Source organism: Anomaloglossus baeobatrachus, chromosome 6 (assembly GCF_048569485.1).
Source record: "Anomaloglossus baeobatrachus isolate aAnoBae1 chromosome 6, aAnoBae1.hap1, whole genome shotgun sequence".
NCBI lineage: Eukaryota > Metazoa > Chordata > Amphibia > Anura > Aromobatidae > Anomaloglossus > Anomaloglossus baeobatrachus.
The window spans coordinates 98,434,421-98,459,448 of NC_134358.1; positions in this window are offsets into that span (position 1 = coordinate 98,434,421).

A 25,028-nucleotide genomic window follows, 5' to 3' on the forward strand; every position below is an offset into this window, starting at 1 on the left:
ACGCGAACAATTAGCTTCAAGTTCAACAGTTCGAGGTTATGTTTGATAACGGTTCGATCACCAAAAGCGTAACTGGCTTTTCACAGTAATACTGTCAATCAATGTTAATACAGTGGAACCTTGGTTAACGAGAACAATCCATTCTGGGAGTGTGCTTGTTAACCAAGTTACTCGTTCAGCAAAGCAAGATTTCCTATAGGAAATCATTACAATGCAGACAATTCGTTCCACAACTTGTTAAATGTCCCATCCTGTTCCACCATTGTGCCATTCCACACATGCACAAACACACACAAACACGTACAAACACACACAAACACACACAAACGAACATACAAGCACACACACATATTATGCTCACCTTACCTTCCATTCCATCGCCGGCATCCTGGGACTTGCAGTTCGCCGGTACAAGATGTGTATCAGGTAACCATGCTACCGATGCCTCGGAGCTTCTGCTGCCAGCACGCTGACATCAAAGGCAGGAGCCGCTTGCCTCTGATAGGCCAGCACGCTGCCTTTGAGTAGCGTCTGACAAAGGAAGTTCCTCCCACATCGCGTTGGTTACCCGATACACGTAGTTCGCCGAAACAGGATGTGTATCGGGTAACCATCGCGACAAGGGAGGAACTTCATCTGTCAGACACTACTCAAAGGCAGTGCGCTGGCCAATCAGAGACAAGCGGCTTCTGCCTTTGAAGTCAGCACTCTGGCAGCAGAAGTTTCGGCATCAGTCGCGATGGTTACCCGATACACATCCTGTAGCGGCGAACTACGTGTATCGGGTAACCATCGCAACGAGGGAGGAACTTGCTCTTTCAGACGCTACTGAAAGGCAGCATGCTGGCCAATCAGAGGCAAGTGGCTCCTGCCTTTGACGTCAGTGCACTGGCAGCGGAAGCTCTGGGGCATCGGTTGCATGCTTACCCGATATACATCTTGTACCGTGAACTGCAAGTCCCAAGAGGCCAGCGATGGAATGGAAGGTAAGGTGAGTATATGTGTGTGTGTGCTCGTGTTTGTGCGTGTTTGTATGTGTTTGTGTTTGCCTGCCATTTTTTTCAATGGTGTTCGAAGGCGTTCGAAAGTGTTCGACGAACGTTCATCGAACACACCCGCCGTTCGATGAACCGAACCGAACTTGAACACTAGGGTGGTGGCTCATCTCTATTGTTCAGTTTAGGTCTCCCCCCTTCTACAGCCAGCCATAGGCAAAGCACTTCCAGGAGAAGGAAGACGGGGTTTTTTATTTTTTTTACTGTACATCTGAACTGTTACAGCTTTTACCCCCAGTGAGAACCATTCAAACACTGCAAGCAGGTTGCACGTGGCCGAGCACCAAGCGTACCTGAGCACACTTATTCTCGAGTGAGTGGTTTACATATGTAAAAGATCCAAACTCCAAACTTAAGCACTGATTTTTTTTTTTAAAAAGTCGAACCCCTTTAGGTACGAACACCGAATTTTACTGTTTGGGTTCGCTCATCTCTATATCCATTGATTTGGATGATGTCCTAATGCAGGAGCAGTATAGGTTTCACCAGCTATAAACTCCCTTTCTTTTCAGATATTAATATGTGATGCTCACAAAAGGTGAGAAAAAGTTAACATGATAAGCCAATGCTAGGAAGGGTTTTATGTGGCAATTTAACCATTAGTCCCAAGTTCCTACATCATCGTAGCTCACGTTTTGCATTAAAAGCATATTTTCAGTTATATGCGCAGTATTTTAGTATAAAACTTCAATACCCAAATTGTTTTATGTCTGCTAAATTAAACTATTTTGCCATAGGATCTATGGATATGAAAATAGGATTTATATATGAAAATGACCTAGTGAACTGCCTGGTATTTAAGACAACAAAACAAGTTCTTTTGTCCCTCAAGACAAAGCTATTAGAATGCCTTCTAAAATTGGCCAGACAGATAAGCTAAAGAACAACCAAAACAAAACAAAATGTAATGTAAATGATCATTTACAATGAAAAATGACAAAATGTTGTATCTAAAAAAGTTTACATTTTCCTTAGTCGATAGCCATGATGTATTTTAACATCCAATTATTTACCATCTTGCACAAGGATATTGTTGTTTTGATTTTTATTTCTTAGTAACGCGCTACTACTTAAAGTGTGCTTCACATCTATATGCTTAAAGCTTTACCGTCATTTTAATTTTTACTGTGAGAGCATAAGCAGTTGTTACTGATGAAATTGTATTTAGATACAAGAGGGGGTGGGGTGGAGCTCTGCCTCTAGCTCCTCCCTCTTCCTATAGCTCCTCCCTCTTCCTCTAGCTCATCCCTCTTCCTCTAGCTCATCCCTCCTCCCTCTTCTATCTGTATAGAGTCTCATCTGAGTACAGATTTTACCTCAGAAATGAGAATTTTGATAACGACTGATCAATTCTGGTAGAGAAAGAAACAAATTTGTTTGATAAGATATATTACAAAGTTTCCTATTTTCATGTGTAATAATGATTTTAAAAATAAAAATTAAAACCACAATTACTCTTTAAGTGAATTACATTATCAGCTTTCAAGATCACTATCACTTCTTTTACAAGTAGAATGGCTCATTTTACAACTAGAAGTAAAGTAATATGCTAAAGCCAGATTGAAGAAATCAGATTTTCAGCAACTTCTTTCCTCATCACTGATACAATACTTATTTTTTATATTATCTAATTCTTATTTAACCCAGTGTTATATACACCTTCTAGGTGAGGGATCGCAATGGTTTTTCTATTTTAAGGACTTCAGACTATACTCTTCCTATTAACAGTAAGAAAAAAACATATCACACAGATGTTTCTCCAAAGGCTCTGGAGAACCGGCATTGGAAACTATTAGAGGTGACTGGATCTGCTTCAAATTCAGCAAATCACTTGGATTTCACACGGAAAATGAATTTACGGCAAGGTTATTCAAAACTAATAAAATATTCTCTATTTGGCTTTCCTTTCTCTCCAGACCTGAGCAGAATAAACATTGGGTGTGTAAAACAAGGTAATGCTCCCATTATTGTTCACCTGTTCCACCATCCCTGGAGTCTGACATCTGGTCCTCCATGCCCCTTATTTTCTCTTTTCCCTTTCCCCAATCTCATGCATCCTCATTGAAATCTTTACTCAAGACAAGGACTTTCATCATGATCAGGCCTTTCACTGTTTTGTGCACTCTTACATATGACTTAGATGATGGGGATCACAACATTTGCCATGATGGCTAGAGTTGAGTGAGTAACTAATTATTCGTACTCACTATACTCATAACGAATACTGTCTAATACTCACATATTCATTCCGAATAGCGTGTGAAATGCAAGGCTATGGAGAAAAACGTGCAAACTAATGAGTAACCCGAATGCTGTACTATTCGATAGTGAATAGAGCGGAATTCGAGCTACTCGTTACATTGCGAGTATTCCCCATTTACTCGCATTGCACACACTATTTTGAATGAGTAGTAGACAGTACTCGTTATGAGTATAGCGAGTATGAATAGCTAGGTATTCGCTCAACTCTAATGATGGCACAATGCACAGCGACAGCAAAGGCCTAGTCATACTGGAATTCCTGGCTTGAATTGAAGAGGCCAAAGAAAATGTGCAAGATGGTGAAGGAGAAAATAAGAGTTGAGAAAGATCAGATAGCAGTTTGCAGGCTAGGTTAGTGATGAGGTTAGGATTACTATTTTTCTTTTCTACTATTTGACTGGTCTTCTACAGTTTGGAAAAATAGAAGCAACAACTGAATTTGCACAGAGCATAACACAAAAAAAAATCCATATTTTGGAGAATATGAATTTTTGTAAAATTCAAGGAGAATTCAATATCACTCAAATCAATTTTCTCATCTCTAGTATGAGACACTTGAAAATGTTTACAAATCTAAGTAGTTCTTGCAGTTCTCTCTGGAAGAAAAGGATCACTAGAAATAATATTTGCAACAAAAGTAGTCAAGAATTTTTCCTTTGCACTGTAACGTAACCAAGTTGGTCTGTTCAGTCTGCTGAAGTATACTTTAATGTGAGAAATCTGGGCTCTGAAGAAAGAGAATCATGTACAGTATGCTGTTAACTTGACACATTGTAAATCGATTTGTCATGTAAGAATCAAAGAGTGATAATAAAAAAAAAGTTAAGTAAGTTAAGTGAGTGCTTCAAAAGAAAAGGACAGAAAAGGCACACAATATTGTAGACAAAATCCTATACATTTCTTTATAGTAATTGTAAAATAATATTACATTTAAAGAGAATTTCTAGAGGCATGAGCAGAAGCGGTGCAGGGTTTCTAATGCAATACGACACAATTTAATAAAGCAGTGCTTTTATGATAACGGTCTTGCCACTTTCCTCCTTTCATGGTGATGTTTGTCACAAAGATTTCCATCGATAAGAAAATCCTTAAAAGAATTCACTTATAATGTTTATTTCTCTGAATTTTTTGTTAAATGAAAGTAAGAAATGAACTTTATAACATTAGAAACTATGAAGAAATTATAGAATTCATTTATACAATTGAAAGAATTTATAGGATTTAAAGATCATATTTAGAAGACAAAAATAAGGATAAAGGATCTGAAAGGTTGAACATTTCTATTTTGTACAACATCACATTTTGCACTTTATAGATGTTAATTTAATCAACATTAAAGGATAATTTCCATATTCCTATAATTGGTGAAATTGTAAATCTTTATAAATACAAATACATTCTCAAAAACAGTCATTTATTTTATGGCTCATTTCCTAGAATATCGTCTTCATCTGAAGTCTATCATCGGAAGCCAAACATGTTCAGTGTTTACAAGCAGAGGAGGCAAACTTTAAATTTCAGTGTTCATACCGAACATGGACTTTACAAAAAAAATCAATATTCGAGTTTGACGTTCGGATGGTTCATGTTTGCTAACCACTCAACCAAGCATCGGTGTCCTCGGGTACGCTTGGTCCCCTGCCAAGTGAGAGCCACTTCCAGTATGGAAATGGCTCTCACTGGGCGTAAACTCAGCATTATCGGATGGTAGAGTATACGAAAAAAAAAAAAGAAAAACCCCTGCCCTCCCTCCCCCAGAACTGGCTTATTTGTGGCTGGCTGTATGGGGTCAGAGAGCCGCACTGCCCAATCAGTCACTTCCAATGAGGTTCGGGTCTAGTTCGCATCCAGAACAGAATTTTATTTAAAGTCCAGCTGAACTTGCAAAACCCAAACTTCCATGGGTGCCCTCATCTCTACTTTCAAGCTCTTTCCAATGGAGCTTTAAAGCACTTCTGTGAAGCTGTCTGGCATTGCTAGGGTGCAGAGTCATCTGCTGGTTCCAGCCAAATTCAGTATAATTGCATTCTTCTGATGCTGCAGAGGCAGAGCTGTATCATACAGTAGCATCAGAGGAGCACAGATCAGACCACAGGAACAATAATGCTGCTTTCATGACTGTCAGTCAAGCAAGAGCGCAGAGCCCCACAACGTGGAGGAAGTTTGGAGGCTGGGGAAAGTGACCTCCTGCCATAGATCCTTGGACGACACTTTAAAACAGATGGGAAGAGAGGATTATCTAATCATTAATAATTGTCATAAACAAAATGCCAGGAGAAGAGCCACTGGGTGATACGGTAACATTTAAAACTACCCTATGAATGGTTAAAAATTGTTAGATAGTTTATTCTGTCACAAAAAGCACAGACAGAAACTAAGAAAGCTGAGCTGACAAGAGAAATGCCAAACTTGCAGTGTTGCTACATTCACCCTTTCAATCAAGTATTGTTTAGTCAAAGGTACAGTTACAGTATAGTGTAACTTCCATCCTCAGTGCCTGGTATCTTTGATATTAGGAAAACCCACAATGCCCTTTTGAAATACATTTAATCTGATGACTTTATTGCTGACAACTGACTCAGACAGCAATTGTTGTAGTCTCTTGGCTAGAGGAAGCAAACACTGGTTGCTTCTATCGCCTTTACAAGTTGGCAAAAAGTGCTGCTATCCTCTTCAGAAGAACAGGGTGATTGGTAAAGAAAGAAAAATGAGGAAATTGACTCAAACTTTGAAACTGGAGCATAAAACCAAAACTTAAAGCCCTTTATCTGGCCCGACCATTGGTTCCTGTTCATTGTCCGGAGTGAGGGAGCAATCTGCTTGGCAATCACTATTTTGGGTATCTAAATCAAATGGTAGTTAATAACACATGTCTGTGTTGCTTATAATATGCAAATTTTATAAACAATGATCATGTGAATGAGGACCGTTAAATGGGAACTAAAGTTATATCACTGATCATTACTCATTCATGCAGGGAATCAAACTGTAAATCAGCTCTAACCCATTGTACAGTATGAGCAAATCTCAGAACGGTAAGGCTATGTTCACACAGTACATCTTTTCTTAACTACTAAGATGCAGCGTTTTTTGGCCCAAAGAACCGCACCAGCAGCAAAAACGCATAAAAAAAGTATGTGTTTTTGACGTGTTTTTACTGCATTTTGCCCAATGTGTTTTGTAAGTGAAATGTATTGACTTGAAGGGTTCAAAAATGCTTGCAAAAATAATTAACATGCTGCATCTTCACAAACGCAGCCAAGATAAAGCCAAAAAAAAAAAGATGCACTGTGTAGACAGCAAAATAGAAATCTCATAGACTTTGCTGGGAGAAGGAAATGCATGCATTCAGGTGCATCTTTGTGACCTCAAAAATGCAAAGAAATGCAGCAAAGGATGCATTGTGTGAACTTAGCCTAATGGTGGAGAGCAGAGGGTTGGACACAAAGAAGTCACTTTCAACACTAACATTTTAGGATTCTATAATTCTATGAGACTATTGTATACTTTTATATCAAAAAGACTGACATTCAACAGGAATGAACAGGTGCCAGCTGAAAATACATTCTAACTACAAAAATACAAACAGCTGCACTCTAGAATGCCAACAATGAATAAGGGAACTCTGGTATTGTAATACTGCTATAAGAATATTTGAAAAAATAAAGACAAAAAAAAGAAAGCCATATTTAGGTTTAGTATTGGCCAATGCATGTGAGCCTGATAACTCCGACAAGGTGATCTCTTATATACGTGGACCCTAACTTGAAATTTTGCTATCTGGTTTAAAAGCCTACATGTCTGGGCAGAAAGGATCTTACTATCAAAGAGGGTGGATATAGCCTGGTTAGAGGGTGGGGTGCTAAGTCAGAAAGAAATGCACTACAAATATATCAAAAAGACTGACCCGTATATCCAACAGATGTGAACAGGTGCTAGCTGAAAGCACAATATAACTACAAAAATACATACAGCTGCACTATTTCAATGTTAGCATTTTATAGTGCAGCTGTATGTATTTTTGTAACTCTTGTATTTTTTGGCATAAAGCTTCCTCCTGTCTATATACACTATTACCTCTGACCTTATACTACCTCTCGATTCCAACCTTATGCAAGGATAGAGGATAAGATACATTTCAATCCCTGCGCAAATCTAAAACAATTTCCTATTGTTTTCTTCAGAGATTACAAAGCAATTTGGCAATAAATAAATGTTCAGTAAAATGTTTCTACTTCCTTTATTTCGCTAATTTCTGGTACAATACTTTCGATCACATTAAGAAACTCTACAGAAAATGTTCTATTCAAACTGAACATTGAATTGCTCAAATAGTACAGCACACAACAACTCCTCCGAGAACCTGGAAAGTACAAAGCCTTCAAAACTAATCTCAGGAATATTTATGCTGAAAGTCAGGTTGTTAAACCTTTGATGTTGAAATGTGCTTTCATTTGAATACACATATCAGTGCTCTCAATAATAGATGCTCCATTAACTTGATTTAGTATTTCTGAACAGAGGCAGTCAACAATTTCTGAACATTACGACAGCTGTGAATCTCTCCTGTAACTTGCCAACATGTAGCAGAATATAAAGCGATAAATGTCTGAACGCCGACAATACACTACACCTATTGTACTGTTGGCAGTGAAGAAATGTTTCTAATGAACCTTAACTATTATTGCTTCTTTAACTTCGTGACTTTGACATTGGATGTTTTCCCAAGTAACAGAGGTGAAAACTTGATCAAATGAAACATTTTATGAAAATAATTCCAGAGAAGATGCATTTTACTACAGTGCCCATGATACAATGCAAAAAGTTGTCTTATCAATTTAAACCATTTTTTAACCTCTTAAGAATATGTTCTATTTTAGAAATCAAGAACACAGGATTTTTTTTCATTTAAACATTTAAAAAAAATCTATTTTTTTATCAACTCAGTAATACGAAAAGGAACAAATTTGACAATACATAAATTTTAAGCTACAATTCTTTTTAAGGTGGAAAATCAGTAATGTCATTATTACATTTTTGTTTTTCCTTTTCATGGGTCTTACTAAGCATTGTAAATTACGTTAATTGCAGTCAATTGATCATTATAACTATGGCAATACCTAATTTATATATTTTTTATGCTTATGTACTTCTGCATAGAAAATCTATTTAAAAAAATATATATTAAAGACCCTTAACAGTTTTATGCTTTGAATGACAGAGCTAAAGGAGGTATTATTTCTTAAGAAAAAAAAAAACACCTATGCTTTGGCATTCATCATGGAACTTTTTGTAATATAGTTTATAAATGACGTTTTTGTATTTTATTACATTGGAATTGGTGCTGGGTCCTTCCTCCCTCTTCTCCATTATTTTTGAAGAACAGCATTTAGTTATTGTTTCTATATTGTGAGGTACATATGATGTTTTTTATTCAGTTTTTTTTTTTTTTCTTTTAATTTTGCCATTGCTTTTCAGTTTTTTATTTATGGTGTTGATTGTGTGGGATTTATATAGTACTAGCTATAGCACCCGGCATTGCCCGGGATAGTAACTGTCTCTCTGTTTCTCTCCCAGTCTCTGTCTGTCTGTGTCTGTCTGTCTGTCTCTCTATCTACACTAAATAGAAAAAATAAAAGCTGCACAGTAAATAAAGGTGCACACCAAGATATAATGAAAATAGACATTTTTTATTATATATTGCTGTGCTCTTTTATTTACTATGTAGCTTTTCGTTTTTTCCTCCATTTATTCTAATTCTCTTTTTATTAATTTTAATATTTATTGACTTTAATTTCAGGTTTAATAAATTATCTTTTGTATTCAACATACTATTGCTATTGAATCTCCTTAGCTTTTGTTTATGGGAGGATACTGGGATTATTTGTTTCATGTAGGTTGACCCTTTTATCAAATATCTCTAATTATAGTACTCTCTTACATAGTTTTGTATTAACCCTTTCACGACCGGCCGATTTTGCGCTTTCCGTTTTTTTTTCACGTTCCTTCTTCCGAGAGTGTAACTTTTTTATTTTTCAGTCAATCTGGTCATGTGAGGGCTTGATTTTTGTGGAATGAGCTGTATTTTAAATCATGAGTTTTACTATATAGTGTACTGGAAAACAGCGAAAAAATTCCAAATGCGGAAAAATTGCGGAAAAAAAAATGCGATTGCACTATTCTTCTTGAGATATTTTATTCACTCTGTTCACTATATGGTAAAACCGATGTGTCGGAGTGATGCCTCAGCTTGGTGCGAGTTCGTAGAGACCAAACATTAATAGGTTTACTTTTATCTAAGAGGTTAAAAAAATCAGAAGTTTGTCGAAAAAAAGGGGCGTACGTTTTGCGCCATTTTCCGCAACTAATAGCATTCTCATTTTTCGAGATCTTTGGCTCAGTGATAGCTTATTTTTTGTATTTTGGGCTGACATTTTTAGTGGTACAATTTTTGCGCCAATGCTTCATTTTGATCGCCTATTATTGCATTTTGCGCAAAATTTGCGGCGACCAACAAATGTAATTTTGGCGTTTGGAATTTTTTTTTGCTTCTACGCCATTTACCGATCAAATTAATTGATTTTATATTTTGATAGATCGGAAATTTCTTAAAGCGGCGATACCAAATGTGTGTATATTTGTTTATTTTTTTAACCCTTTAATTTTCAATGGGGTAAATAGGAGGGATTTAAACTGTTAGGTTTTTTATTTTTTTTTATTTTTCAAAACTTTTGTTTAAATCTTTTATTTTACTAGTACCCCTAGGGGACTATAAGGATCAGCAGTCTGATCGCCCATTCATTTCTCCCGATCAGAGCAGCACCACTCAGACCAGGAGAAATGATCATCTGCTGTAAGCTGCAGTACTCGGCTGCTTCTTACAGGACCTTAAGTCATGTGAGCTACAGGAGTCATCACATGACCCTGTGCTTCCATGACAACCATCGGATCCACATGATCACGTCACGTGACTTCCAGTGGCAGCCTGCGAGTATGTGATGAGGATAATATGCGTTTACCTTGATGATGTAGATACTGACTCAAAACGTTCCTGCGTCTTGTAGTGGCAGGGTTCTTACAATACTTTACAATACCTTAGCCCTATATGACTCCCGTTTTCTATTGTTTCTCTTCCAGCTTCCTGCTCTATATCAGCTATTCTATTCATTAAACACACTGTATCACATGACCTTAACAACAAGCTATTTTCTAACACACGTTCCTAAGCACACACATTGACATGTATCTACCCTCCCCCTAGGCTAGTCCGGCCTCCAGTGCCACACCCATGTACGTCCCACCCTGCATGTAGCAACCACTGTGTTGCTAACACACAGACCACAGAAGGAAGTGACGCGGAGGACTGGCCCCACTATGACGCACTTCCGATATGACATATAATGCCATCCAGCCAGTGCATTGCACACTACCACAGCAACACAGCTACCAGGATTCAGGCGCGGGAGCGCAGATCTTGAAGGTAAACTTATACTCCCCCTGTAGCCAATGCAGTGCATCAGATCAATCATATTTATCTTAAAGGTATACCTACGCTATCCTTGTTATGAATGTAATATAAATCTCACATAATTACAACATATCCTCAGGTCACCTGTGCTACTTTCCTTGACTAAGTAATATAAATCCCTGCCATTCCAAGACGCTGGTGCGTTATATGAACCTTCTCCAACTGCAAGGTAAACCTACATTAACACTAGAATTACCATAATATACCCTACATATTTCTAACATGTTCTCAGATCACTTATGTTACCTTCCTTACTACTATCAGAACCCTGCTATTATAAGGTGCTGCAGCGTTAGATTTATCACCTTTGTCTTGACGGTAAACCTACCTTATAACTATAACTATTGGAGTACATGCCATATGTTTACAGCACATCCCCAGGTCTTCTATATTACTTCCTTAGGCTACATAACTATAAGAACCCTGATACTACAACACGCAGGAATGTTTTGAGTCACTATCTCCATCCTCAAGATAAACCCACATTATCTGTATAATTAGTATACCATATATATCCACATATGTCCATAGGTTATTTATGTGATTTCCACAGGCTATATAACAAATATAACCCTATAACTACAAGATGCTGGTGCGTTATATTAACCAGAACTCTGTAGGTATCTCCCCTTCCAGTCACTCTCTAATATACAGTATATCTAATCCACTGCATTAATTTCCCATAATTCATTAACGCCATCTACTTTTCAATAGACATCTATTTTCTCATTACATCATTCAAGGTACCCACCATTGGTTACCACTAGTGATGAGCGAGTATGCTTGTTACTACTCGGTACTCGCACGAGTATCACTGTACTCGGGCTACTCGGCGGGTACCGAGTAATTTTGCAATACTCGTGCTTTACTCGTGGTCTTCATCCCTGCATGTTGGCGCTCTTTTGAGAGCCAGCCCTCATGCAGGGATTGGCTGGCAGACCACTGCAATGCCACAGCCCTGTTAGTTGTGGAATTGCAGTGATTGGCCGGCCTGCACAGCGTGACCGAGCCTTTATACCGGCGGGCGCGCTGTGCTATGTACACAGCCATCTCATATTCCCTGCTTTCCACGCCCACAGGCGCCTATGATTGGTTGCAGTGAGACACGCCCCCACGCTGAGTGACAGGTGTCACACTGCACCCAATCACAGCAGCCGGTGGGCGGGTCTATACTGTGCAGTAAAATAAATAAATAAATAATTAAAAAAAACGGCGTGCGGTCCCCCCAATTTTAATACCAGCCAGATAAAGCCATACAGCTGAAGGCTGGTATTCTCAGGATGGGGAGCTCCACGTTATGGGGAGCCCCCCACCCTAACAATATCAGTCAGCAGCTGCCCAGAATTGCCGCATACATTATATGCGACAGTTCTGGGGCTGTACCCGGCTCTTCCCGATTTACCCTAGTGCGTTGGCAAATCGGGGTAATAAGGAGTTAATGGCAGCCCATAGCTGCCACTAAATCCTAGATTAATCATGTCAGGCGTCTCCCCGAGATTCCTTCCATGATTAATCTGTAAATTACAGTTAAAAAACACACACACCCGAAAAATCCTTTATTAGAAATAAAAAACACTAACAAAGTCCCTCATTACCAATTTATTAACCCCGACAAACCCTCCATGTCCGGCGTACTCCACGGACTCCGGCGTCGCGTCCAGCTCTGCTGCATGGAAGTGACAGGAGCTGCAGAAGACACCGCCGCTCCGGTCACCTCCACGCAGCTAATGAAGGGAATAGCGCGATCAGCTGCTGTCAGTCAGGTAACTCCCGGCCACCGCTGGATCCAGCGGTGGCCGCGATTAACCTCAGTGACAGCAGCTGATCGCTATACTCACCTCAGTTGGTGCATGGAGCTGACTGGAGCGGCGGTGAGTAGCGCGATCAGCTGAGCTGTCACTGAGGTTACCCGCGGCCACCGCTGCATCCACCGCTGGATCCAGGTAACCTCAGTGACAGCTCAGCTGATCGCTATACTCATCTCATTAGCTGCGTGGAGGTGACCGGAGCGGCGGTGTATTCTGCAGCTCCTGTCACTTCCATGCAGCAGAGCTGGACGCGACGCTGGAGGACTGTGGAGTACGCCGGACATGGAGGGTTTGTCGGGGTTAATAAATTGGTAATGAGGGACTTTGTTAGTGTTTTTTATTTCTAATAAAGGATTTTTCGGGTGTGTGTGTTTTTTAACTGTAATTTACAGATTAATCATGGAAGGAATCTCGGGGAGACACCTGACATGATTAATCTAGGATTTAGTGGCAGCTATGGGCTGCCATTAACTCCTTATTACCCCGATTTGCCAACGCACCAGGGTAAATCGGGAAGAGCCGGGTACAGTCCCAGAACTGTCGCATATAATGTATGCGGCAATTCTGGGCGGCTGCTGACTGATATTGTTAGGGTGGGGGGCTCCCCATAACGTGGAGCTCCCCATCCTGAGAATACCAGCCTTCAGCCGTATGGCTTTATCTGGCTGGTATTAAAATTGGGGGGACCGCACGCCGTTTTTTTTAATTATTTAATTATTTATTTCACTGCACAGTATACACACACACCGGCTGCTGTGATTGGGTGCAGTGAGACAGCTGTCACTCAGTGTGGGAGCGTGTCTCACTGCAACCAATCATAGGCGCCGAAAAGCAGGAAAGCAGAGAATACGAGATTGATTAATGAGCGGCCGGCTTTTTCAAAAGAGGAAAAGCCACCGGAGTTTGAACAGCTGTGCAGCGCCGCGGCAGTGATCGGGGAACGGTAAGTAAGAGAGAGGGGGGGGAACTGACCGACAGACTGTGAGAGGGGGACAGACAAGACAGAGAGAGACCGACCGACGGGAGATAGAATGAAAAAAAAAATGACCGACATCGTTAGTAAAAAGCACAAAACGTGCGTTTTGGACATCGGAGTGCCACATAATGTTTTACGTAAAATCTTTCATGTATTAATCTCAAAAAGTAACATACACCAGCTCTATCTCACTATTGGGTATGTGCCCTTAACATTTCCGCCATGAAAATTCATTTTGGTGTAATTTTGGAAGGTTTTCTGGTGAGTCCGTAAAAATGGCGTAAAACTTGGACAAAATTGTTCACAGCTGTGACTTTTGAGTGATAAATGCTTCAAGGGGTCTTCCCCATGCTGATGCCATGTCATTTGAGCACTCTTCTGAGACTTTTGTGACATTTTTAGGGTTTCTACATGCTGCCGGGGGGTCATTTCACAAAAATACTCGGGTCTATCATAGGATAACATTGGGCTCGGTGCTCGGGCCGAGTACACGAGTATCTTGGGAGGCTCGGCCCGAGCTTCGAGCACCCGAGCTTTTTAGTACTCGCTCATCACTAGTTACCACTAATGGACACAGGCACGGGAGCGCCTTTTGCATTGCATATCTGAGGTATATACAGTACATATTTTTTTTTCTCTTTTTCTTTCTCATTTTTCTTTTGTCCATTTCTTCTATCACATCTATTCCCTCTTCCTCTCTGTGTTTTCTTCCCTGGTTCACACCTACTGCAGTTTTTACCTTACATTGTGTTTTAAGAATAATCCAAATTTCCATGTTAGGTCGCTGCATATGTATGTATTGTATTCATCACATGTCATTTTAACTCTATTACTGTGTATATTGTTTTTGGTTTATTATTGTTTCATCATACCTGTATGTGGTTATTTAGTCTATGGTTTTTCTTTTCACTATTTCAGCGACAACGTGAACAAGACCCATGCAGGGTCGAAACGTTGTTTTAGTCGCTCATTTCTCGACACCACCTACTGCCCTGTACCACATTTGTGAATCAACTTTGAACACTTTTTGCAAACTACTTCTGAGTGTGCGGTTTTCAGAATTATTGACTACATGGGATTCTCAACCCCTCTACCAGTAGCAACATCCTGACTGAGTGCACGCCATACAGAATCTATCACTACACACAACTCTCATTATCAGTGATTCCAGTTACTGTGCACTTGTATTATATTTAATATGCCTAACAGCAGAGATGAGCAGATCTGTTCACTTTTGAATTTGCTGATTTCAGTGAATTTTTCACCAAAATTTGATTTAAGTGGCAAAAATGTATGCAAATTTCAAAACTGGAAAGATTGTAATTGCCCAGATAACACATATAGGGGAAGAAAGAGCGAGAACCCCACTGACCATACAAGCTTACATTTTACAGAAGAGAAAGAAAGAGAGGACCCAACTGACCATAAAGGCTTACGTTCTACAGACCCACTGACCATAAGAGTTCACACTGTACAGGAAGGAGAGATCATGGACCCACTGACTATAGGAGTTTACACTCTACAAGAAGGAGAGATAGCAAAATTGCTGACTATAAGAGTTTACACTCTACAGGAAGAAGAGATAGCGGACCCACTGACCATAAGAGTTTACACTCTACAGGAAGGAGAGATAGCGGACCCACTGACCATAAGAGTTTACACTCTACAGCAAGGGGAGATAGTGGACCCACTGACCATAAGAGTTTATGTGGCACCCCTGAAGCTTCAGGCGCCACAGACTACTGCACCTCCATTAAGGTGTAGTACTTATCCTGGGTCCAAGGAAGGTCGGTACCGGTTTCCACTCACACATACACAGTAACACTGGGTTGCCCTCCGCAATGGGGACTGGGCCAGGGTCGGATCACAGTAGAGGATCACTGCAGCCATGGGTTTGCAGGACGCCACTGCACCAGGGGCTCCCCAATCCACTGGAACCGGGGACTCAGGGTCAGGGAGAAGCAACCACCAGGGAGAGTGAGCAGCACACAGTGGGAAGAGCAAGTTGACCTAGTGAGAGTAGTGAACAAGCCGGAGGCAGCGGCTGGTGGCAACAGCTCAGAACACAAAACACAACTACAACAGAGGAATAACAGCTACAGACACAGAGCAGAGTGGACATGCTGTGAGCAGTTCTGTGGGCCAAGGCGTTCAACACGGTCGCTGGGGAGAAGCAGGTGGCTGCTTCCACAGGATTGGCTCTGTCGTGGTACAGAACCCTAGGGCAGATACACTTCACGTTGTCTACCAACTCTGCATGGGTTGCGGAGAACGGCTAGAACAGTCACCGGACCCATCCCACCGAATCTGTAGCAAGTACCATATAGGATTCGGGGTTGAGGACCGGCCCCACAACGGAACCACGCTATCAGCATACAGAATAGGACACTTTACTGACACCGGTATCCCCAAGTGATTCATGCCACGGGGGTCCGATACTTAGCGCATAGTAGGAGGAAAGGGCTCAGAAGCTGACACACACACCGAACTTGACCTTTCACGGATCCGGGATGGCTGGAGTTCATCGTGGCGGAAATCGGTACTGTGGGGCAGCGCCTGAATTACTTGGCTGTAAAAGACCTGGAACCGCAGCCCCTGCCTCTGCCTCTCATTTGCCTGTGCCATCGCCCAGTGCTGCGGCACCAACGGGGACTACAACCACCCACGTCCTCCTCCATCATCCTCCCCGGGGTAATCCCGCTCTGCCTGTGGGGAGTGACACCATCCCGGCTGCGACTCTCACCATCAGCCCCTGAGAGCAGCACCCGCAGTGGCGGCCCTTCCCTGGCCGCGTACCACAGGTGGTGTCATGATCCTAAAAGACTTTCCTAACCGTCAGTACAACCCTCATCCTCCATCCTCAATCTCGTCCACCACCTTTCCTCCCTTCTGTATGCCTTGGAGCAACAGAACCGAGCCAGGCTACTCTGTGACGAAGGAGAGGATCTGCGTCCCTGTCCCGCAACGAGTAGGTTAAAACACTTACCTCGTGGGGTGCTACATTTACACTCTACAGCAAGGAGAGATAGTGCACCCCCTGACCATAAGTATTTACACTTTACACAAGAGAAAGAGAGAACCCAACAACTGACCATAAGGGCTTAGATTCTACAGGATGGAGAGAAAGTGGACCCATTGACCATAAGAGTTTACACTTGACAGAAAGGAAAGATAGTGGATCCATAAGGGTTTACTTACTACAGGAATGAGGGATAGCAGATCAACTGACCATAAGGGTTTACTTACTACAGGAAGGAGGCCTAGCATACCCACTGACCATAAGTGTTTACACTCCAGAGGAAGGAGAGATAATGGACCCAATGACCATAAGAGTTTACACTCCACAGCAAGGAGATATAGTGGACCAGCTTATCATAAAAAGTTACACTGTACGGAAGGGAAATACCCAATAAAGAAACATACCGTACTTACCCAATAACTGTTTGGAGATGGAAAATCATTCTGCTGTATAAACAGTGATACTCTGACTTCTGATAGTCATAAGATGTCATAGCTGCAGGACATTATGGGGATGCCTACATAACAACACATGTCTAACCATGTAGATAATACAGTAAGCACTGGCTTCATTTAAGATGTTAAATAGCTGTATTTGGAGCAAAGTCTAACTGCAATAACCACAACAGGCCATATAGTATCAGCTGTATGAACGGCTTCTAAGCTTTCACAATTTTCAATCTGTAATAGTTTGGTGTTGAGGTTATTAGTGCATATTTTGATGAAATTATCTGAGCACACCGGCAACTCCAAAGCCTCACTTGGATGGTTCCCTATAGTAATTCTACAGGTAAGCCGGCTTTTCACTTCTCTGTTCAGTATGCCTCTTACATGATAAAGTTGCTATTTTTTCTAAAGAGCCTGTGGCTGGAAGAAAAAATATGTTTATATTTAAAGAATCTGTCCCTGATCTCTAATTATATTCTATATTAGCCTGGAGACATAGATAACAGGTGATTTCTGAGATTATTCAATTACTTTGAGCATAGTTACATTTCAAATTATGGTAATTTTCTTTCTACAATGCCAGTTTTAATTCATCAGAAATCAGAAAAATGAGATGACTGTTCTGCCATGTTAGCTCAATTAGCCGAAAGATGCAGTATACAAATTTTGTAGGGTTTCATTAACACCACAAAGCATTGTCCAAGGTAACGTGTTTACTTTTGCATTGTTCTTAATCTAAATTGGTTTTCTCTTCCATAAGTAAGAGGATATTGGTGAAATCAAATCAAACATATAAATAATATGTAGTGCATTTCATTGAACACCATCTGTGATTTTAAATATAGTTCATTATTTAAACATTAATTTTAGGAAAATGTAATTAAAAGCACTGGATGATATAAGAATGTCATAATTTAACCACTGGCAACATTGCCACCCTGTCCAGCTTTGAAGTGAAGAAGCAAACGTTTGGAGGAATTTTAGGGAATTCTGCCTGAAAACTGAAGCCTTTTACAGTACATAAGTTGTCAGACAGTGCATCTCTAGTGCTGAATCTTCACAGTAGGGTGGGTGCACACAATCCGTAGACACTGTGTCCTAAACACAGTATCAGCCCTCCTGAAGAGATGCAAATATTCTCAGCCGGAGAATGCAGCATCCATGCTCACGATCAGGGTTCGAGGCACTATAGATTTTCACTGTCCCCCCCAGAGCACTCGTGTTTTAACAAGCATAAATTGACATACTGCAGCTCAGGCAACCACTCCACAGTTTAGTTTATGCTGCAGTGAAAAGAAGCACAGTGGGCATGGGATTTATATAAATCTATAAAGAAGTCGACATAAGCTACCTCATGTTTCGGGACACAACCCTTTCTCAAGCTTGTGGTTCCTATTTCATTAATAGTGACAACATATTTCATCCCACATGTAGAAAAAAAAATTGACATTAGAGGTTTTTTACATGCCATAGCAAGAATGTTATTTCTTTGTTAAAGTGTCCATGTGGGATATCGTACGTGGGTCAAACATTAGAAATTATCAAAATCTGCAGAATGAAACAACAATCAGCCATTAGAACGTTTGAACAAAAAAAAAAAAAGAAATAGAGAATAAAGGTTCTAAAAAAACAAGTCACAAAGATACTGACAAATAATGAGGGAGGAACAGTTGCTAGACATGTTTTTGAGCATAGGCATCATGTGAACTAGGTGGATGATATTAGAAGACGTAGGGGGTAGAGACCAACAAGAGGTGGAGGTTTTGCTATGAAAAGAGAATCTTATTCGATTTCCAGGATGGGCCATTTATATGGATACACCTAAATAAAATGGGAATGGTTGGTGATATCAACTTCCTGCTTGCGGCTCATTAGTATATGGGAGGAGGGAAACTTTTCAAGATGGGTGGTGACCATGGTGGCCATTTTGAAATCAGACATTTTGGATCCAACTTTTTTTTTCCCAATGGAAAGAGGGTCATGTAACACTTCAAACCTAGTGAGAATGTCACAAGAAAAACAATGGTGTGCTTGGTTTTAACATAACTTTATTCGTTCACTAGTTATTTACAATTTTATGACCACTTATAAAATGTGTTCAAAGTGCTGCCCATTGTGTTGGATTGTCAATGCAACCCTCTTCTCCAACTCTTGACACACTGACAGCAACACCGCAGAAGAAATGCTAGCACAGGCTTCCAGTATCCGTTGTTTCAGATGCTGCACATCTTGTATCTTCACAGCATAGACAATTGACTTCAGATGACCCCAAAGATAAAAGTGTAAGAGAGTCAGATCGGGAGACTTTGGTGGCCATTCAACTGGCCCACGATGACAATAAACTTTTCAGGACACTGTCCATATAGGAATGCTCGGACCTATAATGGTGCACCACCACATTATGAGCAGTGCTTTTTTGCGGTGGCACGCCCCGGTACGGCTTACCGGAAAATCTGAAGAGCGCTGAGGATAAGCACCTCTGGCTCTGTCCACATGGCTAATTTGTAAATTTGCTATATCATCAGCCATTGGCTGCAGCAGGGTGACCTCTGTGTCTCCCACCCTCTCCGATCTGATTGGAGCTAGCATCCATGTGATGCTATCCCTCCAATCAGATGTGAAGGGGCGGTGGGTGCCCGCCCTCTTCAAGATGTTTATGGACGCTGAAGATCAAGATGACGGCCGGTCACCCCGATCTGCTGCCATCCGGTAAGGTATTTGCTCCCCTCTGCTGTTTTCCACTCCATCCCCCGACCTCCATTGCCCCCCGTGGTCCGATTCAACCCCCCCTCACAAACCTCCGCTCCCTCCCACCTGCCCTGTAATCACTGTGCTGCTCCTGCCGCCGGCAATCAGGTCCCCCAGCGCTCACCCCCTCGGGACCCCAGTGCTCGGCCCCCAGTGCTCGCCCCCCTAGGCCCCAGTGCTCACCAACGGCCCTCCCACACCCCCTGCTTCCCCCTGCTACCACCGGTGCCATGTCCACTCCAAGCTGCTAAGCGGGAACACTAGAAAAAAAGAATCTCACACTTACCGGTCTGCAGCCTCCCGGGACATGTGTGATTGGCTTCAGGACTTGCCGGCAATCAGCTGGTGCAGTCACGCTACGGCATCAGCTGACAGTCTAAGTCCAGCGGTGGGGCCGGCTTTTTACAGCCCTGCTGGTTTAAGCGATCAGGTGATGCTCTGAGGTGACTGCAGCAGCTGGTTACCGGCGGCTCCTGGAGCAATCAGTCGTGTCCTGGGATTTTGCAGACAGGTGAGTAGTTTTTTTTTTGCACTGATGCATCAGGTGATTGTATTAAAGCTGTTTATACAATCAGCTGCTGTGTGATGTTATTCATGTCCTTTAACCTGACATCATCTGATCGCTTTGCCTTCCAGCAAACCGATCAGATGATATTGGATCCGGATTGGACGGCGCGGGCCCCTTGACCCAGGATTACTGCGGAGGGGGGTTCTTTATTTCAATAAAGATAGAGTCACTAATTGTGTTGTTGTGTGACAGCACCCCCTCCCACTCCTCAAACCCGGCCGCCGGCTGGCCTCCCCACCCCCCCTCCTCAATCTTGGCTGCCGGTGCCTAACAGCACTCCCCCCCCCGCTCCTCGTCTCAGAGATGCGTACCAGCAAATATTTTTTTACAAAAAAAGCACTGATTATGAGTGTCAGGTCCAAGCAGTCTTACATGAACAGTGTCCTGGAAAGTAGATTGGTAATCGTGGGCCAGTTGAATGGCCACCAAGGTCTCCCGATCTCTACAGTAGTATTATTTATATATATTGTAAGGTTGCACCCCGCAACCTGGGGGGTTCCACTCACTTGCAGCGGTGCAGGGTAGCTTAGGCATACACAGGCAACACAGTTTTTCTCAAAAATGTAGCAGTTTATTAGTAACCAACATAAACTGCACTTTCAAAACACAATGAAGCCTCTCCTGGCTTAAGGGAAAATATAACATCCACATACCGTGGGCTTCCAGTCCAATTAAATGCCTATAGTGGATTCTCCACACTCTGGCTCCAGCCAGCGAACACAAGTCACTGTGGTTGCTTTCTGCAGCCTCCAGCCCTCTCCAGCCAGACTGCAGTCTTTTCCCTAGTCCTCACCTGGACTGATTTCCAGGAGTCTCTCTTCAGTCTTCACACAGACTGAGACTTCCAGCACACATCCTCCATGTGCAGCACTCTCAGGCTTCCCCCTGTTTCTAAAACTAACAGTCTCTTAAACCCAACCGGATACACCCACAGGTGGAGGTATGTGATTCTCCAGCTCTGTCCATCACACTGGTCACAGTTTAAAGGGAACCTAACCATTAATTAGAACCCAAGTTCTGTGGAACTACAGGTCCCACAGTCACACCTTCAGTTCAATATCACAGGGGGATCCTTCTCCACTGTGACCATCCACAACATTGGTGGTCGCTACCTCACAATATATATATATATATATATATATATATATATATAGACATATATATATTTTGTATATATATATATATTTATATATATATATATATGTATATATATATTTTATATATATATATATATATATTTTATATATATATATATATATAAAAAATATATATACATATATATATATATGTGTACATTGTTGAAAATTGTGTGTAAAACTGTGCATCATTTTTCAAGGTTGCATCTAGAGAGGCAAATGGAGTATTTGACCTGATTGCAGCCGCCGGGTGGGCGCCATCGGCCTGATGCAGCGGTCTAAGGGGTTTCTTGGTGGATACATTTTACCGCCTCCACCATTTTTGATTTGACCATTCTTATTGGTGAGAAGAAGTAGCATGATTTTTATGTTTTAATGGGGTGTGTCTCGAAATGTCACTACAACTAAGATTGATTTCAGTGTCTCTACAGACTCTTGAAGAATTTGTAATAATTCTTTGTAAATGCAGTCCCTGACAGACGTTCTGTCGCTTATCCATGTTATGTAAATAAAAGCTTTTAACCTGACTTTAAATTCATTAATTGGTTTAATACATTACTATTTTGAAAGCTGAAACCCTCCCAAATTTTGCTTAGGTTATGAAAATAAATTTGCTGCTAACCTTAAATATTGATCATTTAATGAACTCAGAAAGGTCAGATTTTGGCAAGACAAAAGTTTTGTCACCCACAGAAAGTAATGTGAAATTCAAACAAATAATTAATTTCTAATACAAAGATATGTTGCATAACATTGGTGAATGAAGATGTGGTGCTATTAGAGCCATATTTAATATTTTGTGTGACTTCCATGAGCTTGAAGGACTGCATCCATGCGGTTCAATAATGATTCATACAATTTATTGATGAAATCATCAGGAATAGCAAAGAATGCAGTCTTACATGCCTCCCAGAGTTCATCTAGATTTTTTGGTTTTGTCTTCCAAGCTTCCTCTTTCATCCTACCCCAAACATGCTCAATGATGTTCATGTCTGGTGACTGGGCTGGCCAGACCTTGAGCACCTTGATCTTCTTTGCCAGGAGGAAGTTTGTTGTAGCATGTATGAGATGGAGCACCATCCTGCTGCTGAATTTGACCCCTTTTATGATTGGGAATGTAAGAGGTAGCTAATACTTCTTGATATTTTAGGCTATTGATATTGCCTTCTACCTTGCAAATGTTTCGCATACCCCCATACTGAATGTAACCTTAGACCATGATCTTTCCACCGCCAAACTTAACTTTTTTCTGGCTCCATACGGGCTCCAGTAGGTCTCCTGCAGTATTTCTGGTGGCTGTGGTGTAATTCAACTGAAGATTCATCAGAGAAATCCACCTTCTGCCACTTTTCCAGCGTCCATCTGTTTAGCAGGCTGTGGGACTTGGCAAATGCCACATGGTTTTTTAATTGCCTTTTGTTTAGTGCTGGCTTCTGGGCACTGATTCGACCATGGAGGCCATTTCGAGACAGAATCCTACAAACTGTTCTAGTTGACACAGGGACTTGAGGTGACTAAGCCTTTTTGGAGCTCTGTTGCAGTAGAAGAGGGGCTGGCCTTTGCATTTTCTTACCAACAAACGTTTCTCCTGCAGGGTCTGCCGGACCTGGGCTTGTCAAAAACATCTCCAGTCTCTTCAAATCTTTTTTTAATTCTTTGAACTTGACGCTGAGACACATTAAAGGTGCCAGCCACCTCTGCAGTGGATCTGGTCTTCTCTTGATAATCAAGGCTTTGGTCGCAGGGTGGATTTTTGGCATGTTGTCAAAGGTCAGGTTGCAGTTCAAGTGAAGGTCTGGGGTGCTGGGTTTCTTTTTATACACACCCACTAATTAAGCGATCATTTAGTGAGCACAGGTGAGGCTGTAAACTAGGATTGGGTGCATTATATGACAAGGTGACAGAACTTTTGTCTTGCCAAATTGTGACCTTTCTGTGTTCATTAAATGATCAATACTTCAGCTTTGCAGCAACTTTATTTTCATAACCTAAACCAAACTTGGGAGGGTTTCAGCTTTCAAAAGAGTAATTTATGAAACCAATGGATGAATTTAAAGTCAGGTTATAAGGTTCTATTTACATAACATGGATAAATGACAGAACTTTTGTCAGGGACAGTACATATCGGTGATTATCTGTTTAAACTATTTGACCTCATTCTGCTGTTATGGACATTATTTATTATATAAAGAAGCATTTGAATATATCCTTTAGAGTGCATCAGTTATTTATATGAAACTGGAGAACAACTGACAAGCCTCCATGAGTTTTGCACAGACACAAGGTCCATGAAAAAACACACCATTTCAGAGGGAAACTGTCTTTTTTTGCAATTATACTGTATGTCATGTTCAGTTATGCACCTGTTCACACTGCATGTTAGGTAGTATTGTCAGTCTTTTTTGTCTAGATTGTGAGGTCATGCCTTCTGACCATTCACCCCTCCTCCATCAGCATTAGTTGTTTTATTCTCTGTCAGCAGGTTCTTACTCACCCATACACTTGAAGGTTTTTAAACCCAGAGAGAGGCTTTATCTTAGTGTAAGAACCAAGTAATGAGATATGCCATGAAGTGGTTACTGGGCAGATATGGAATTGGCCATTTTTGTATGCTAAATATCCCAATTTTTTTTGTTATCTTTCCTTAAGCAGTAATGCATGTCTATATTCTTACATTCATGATTTGCATGCTTTAGTTTTTCAGAGTGAAACTGTCTTTTTTGTCATGAAAACACAGACATGTAAATAGCACAATAGATTATAAAGGGTATATGTGAAACATATTATTACAACAAGGACTGCAACATGGACATCTGAATGAGGCCTTACTGTGATGTTGCCCCTTGTCTGGTAACAAGAAATTGGTGACCTATCCTTTGTACTGCAGAAAAGCTTCTATTCAAGAACAAGTGTGATCCTGTGGTTTTTATATGCATTTCTGCTTGTGTTGATAATGAGATGTCTACTGTAAAGTGATCCTTACAAAACAGTAACTATCAGCATAGTAGGCTAAAGGCTGCTTTACACGCGTCGATTTCATGTGCGATCGCATGAGCGATCGCACCCGCCTTTATCGTTTGTGCGGCACAGGCAATTTGTTGCCCGTGTCGCACAAAGTCAGTAACCCCAGTCACACTTACTTCCCTCCTGAACGACCTCGATGTGGGTGGTGAACATCCTCTTCCTAAAGGGGGAGGGACGTTCTATGTCAAAGTGATGTCACACAGCAGCCGGCCAATAGACGCGAAGGGGCGGAGATGAGCAGGACGTAACATCCCGCCCACCTCCTCCCTTCCGCATTGCCGGCGGCCGCAGGTATGTTTAGCCAAAAGGACCCGCATAGAAGGTCCCAAGGACAGTTGGAGCCAGGGGCTCGCTGTGAATCGGGGTCATACATAAAAGAATGGCCCAAAACCAAGGTCTCAACCTATTGAAAGGGTATTATGTATCGTATTTGATTATAACCGTGATGGACACATGAA